Source organism: Aplysia californica, unplaced genomic scaffold (genome assembly GCF_000002075.1).
Source record: "Aplysia californica isolate F4 #8 unplaced genomic scaffold, AplCal3.0 scaffold00460, whole genome shotgun sequence".
In the NCBI taxonomy this organism is placed as follows: domain Eukaryota; kingdom Metazoa; phylum Mollusca; class Gastropoda; order Aplysiida; family Aplysiidae; genus Aplysia; species Aplysia californica.
The window spans coordinates 198,337-201,691 of NW_004797730.1; positions in this window are offsets into that span (position 1 = coordinate 198,337).

The following is a 3,355-nucleotide window of genomic DNA, read 5'->3' on the forward strand; positions in this document are numbered from 1 at the left end:
CTTTCTTTATCATCAACCCAATTGCCGCAGTAGATGAACACCTCATCCCACTGGAATGTTTCATGGTGACCATTTGGCTCCGCTATTTTAACTCTTGCGCCAATGCTATCATCTATTGGGTATTCAACTCCAAATTTCGAGCTGCTTTCAAAAGACTTTTGCACTTGTATTCAGTAAAGGGAATTGTCAGCAGACTGTCGTTTTGCGCCTCGATTTATCGGGCATTTTCGTGGATACGGCCCAGCCACTTAGTCCTTTCTCTAAGCGTACACCCTAGTTATGTCTGTGATACAGGACATGATACAAATAGTAAGGAAGATGATTACGTCACAGTTGAACTTACAAAGCCCGATGTCAGCTTCGGCTTAGAAGAGGTAATTATGATATATTATGCTTGCACAAAGTTTTTCGAAAGCGATACAGTATAGATCTAATCTCGAAGACACCATTCCTTTATAGGGGAGCCTTGTTTATGAACTAGTAGACTGAAGAAAAGGTCAACATATATCAGAATCAAATCCAATTCAGCAATTACTAAACAGCGTATGATGTCGATAAACTATGACAATGACAATGTTTATTAATCTCGAAGGGAGAAATTATTTTGTCTTGGTCGTTTGCAATGGCAGTAGATGCTACTAACTTCAGGTGCACTCACGCATACGCACAACACAACAGGACATTAGTAAATGCATGTCTCACGTGCTGAAACACGCGCTCCGTAAAACTATCTCTTTCTCTCTCTCTCTCTCTCTCTCTCTCTCTCTCTCTCTCTCTCTCTCCCCCCTCTCTCTCTCAGTTTTATTTGCAGCATTGTGTGTTCAGTAACCTCTGTGCAGTTGGTACGAATGAATTTCTATATCTGTCTGTTCTTGCTCCTTTGGAAATGTATCGTTTACTGCGGGGTCGATAATTGAAAATTCTGATCTCAGTCGGTGGCTATGGTCACTTACCGTTATTTCCGCTTTTTAAAAAACTTTTGTTCTGTGCAGATATTCAAAGTTACTTAGGTCTCTACCAGTTGTTCCTGATGCCTTTCTGATCAATTTATTTATTTTTATGATGTGCTGTCTTTCCAAATGAGCAAAAAACCATAACCTAAAGGCGATACATAATGTCTGGAGCTTCTTTGATACCCCCCCCCCCTCCTTTTTTTCCTGAGACACAAAAATAAAGAAAATAGAAACCATATTGGTGTGACTTCTTTTTGATTGCCTCTGGTGAAGCCTACTTCTAAACGTATTTACATGGGACGGGAATAGCTCAGTTGATAGCAAGAGGACCTACGGTGTGGATATAGCACAGATGCCTCTACCTACCTCGTCTACCGGTGAACTTCTTTTAACAATGAGCCAGTGTTTGCGGCAGAAGATATTTGGAGACGTCTCCAGAGAGCACAAAGGAACTATTCGGAGATGTACTCCCGCACACTAGTGACACAGATGCACTGCTTTGGGGGTCAAACTGCGTATTGTTTACCGAAGATCAGACACATATGTATCTAAAACTGTCGCAAATCAATTATTTTCTGGAACATTTCAAACCTAACTGCAAAACATCAAATTATGTGTAAAACCTGGACGGGGGGAAACCACCCCCCCTCCCTCCCCCAGATTTTTAAAACTTGGTCCAGAGGCACTTAAACTTTACTTAAAGCATTTTGATTGGACAATGTCTTCCAATAGATATTGTGTGAGTTTGCATTTTTATTCTCGCCTCACCAGTTAAAACAAACAGTTTGCACGTGACCATGTTAAGTGTCCGGAATGCTGTGAAAGTAACTCTGCATTTACAAATCAGGAGATCCCACCTGCTGGTCGAATCTCAGGTACCACACCCAAGAGTTGTTTCATGGCCGCGGCGAATTTCTAGAAATTACAATAACGGTTCTTTTGTATGCTTGACAAGCCTACTTTTCTTAAAGTGACTTCCCCTTAGGCCAAAGAAACTATAATTTCTTTTATTGTTCAACACCGCGATGATGGTAGTTGTTTTCGGCACGTGTCATTTCGAGTTTCTTCAACTTGGTTTTTGATTTGTTTTAGGGGGGGGGGGGGGGGGTGTTTTGAAGCTATCTTGCGCCTTGCTGATATGGTAATATTTTTTTTAACGGTAATAGCACAAGTGTAGAGAACCCAACCTCCATAACTATACGTTTTGTTCATACTTTAAATATATTATAGGCGGAATCATTTTCAACGGAAAAACATGTGTTGTCCTGCTGAAGTTATGGCAAGTCCGTCGTCTGACCTAGAGCGGCCAGGCATGACCGAGATGACGTCAATGCTCAATAGTTGTAACCTGAAAGTGGCTCATAGCGAGACAATTTCAAAGGGCGAATTTGGCATACTGAGTTGTCAACATTTAGAGTCATTTTGATTACTACTGGACCCATAAAAGTTAAGAACACATCTAGCTATATTTAAGAAGATTTACCCGACTAAACCTCCTCCCCCCCCCGGCAACTTCTCAGTCATCTCTGAAGTACGTTTTCGCTCCTTAGTGATATACATGTATTCCTTCTCTCCATGAACTCTATGTTATTAGCTGATGTTCCTGAACTTTATTTTCTGTATGTCATTGCTCAGAACAGCATTTCCTGTTTGTTTGTTTATTTCTTTGTTTGTTTGTTTGTATTTTTGGCTTTTAATTTTAGAGAAGCTCGCCAACATGGTGGCGGTCCTTTCGTGGAGGGGAAAAGATACGACAGAACAACACAGACAGAAACATCGTAAATGAACAGATGGACTTTCTACCTGAAAACTAATTTTTCAATCCCTGTGAACAAAACGCTAAATTATTATTATACAAATTACGCTATAGAAATTTAGATCTTATCGAGACAGACCCCTCTTTTTAGGAGTATTTGTGATATAAAAAAAAATCTTGACTATACCAAATTTGGCGAAAGATCATCATGAAAAAGAACTTGACAGAAGGCGAAGTAAATACAAAAAGAAAGATACCATCTCTGCATCTTGTTGTGTGTGAAGAAGACTCTAGAATGTCATGTTGAAAATGCTTTAACTTTAACTTAAGTGTGTAACTAGTGTAAAGCAGTAGCTTTACTCGTAGTATCTGTTGAGTTTTTGTTCGGAGAGCGTTTTAATATTTCTAAGGGCAAATACTTTGAACACATTAAAAAAATCGTCAGTTCCATCCTGACTTACTTTTTTACTTTTCACTGTTTCCGCCCTGACTCGAATCGGAACACGTCTGCTGGGACATTTTAGTAACCCATTTTCAGCACTTTTCAAGAACCCCCGAGCAGATGTTGAGTTCCTGCGTGCTGTCGGCATCGCTGACCGTTTAAGACGCCACAGCGCCATAAGAGAGAGAGAGAGAGAGAGAGAGA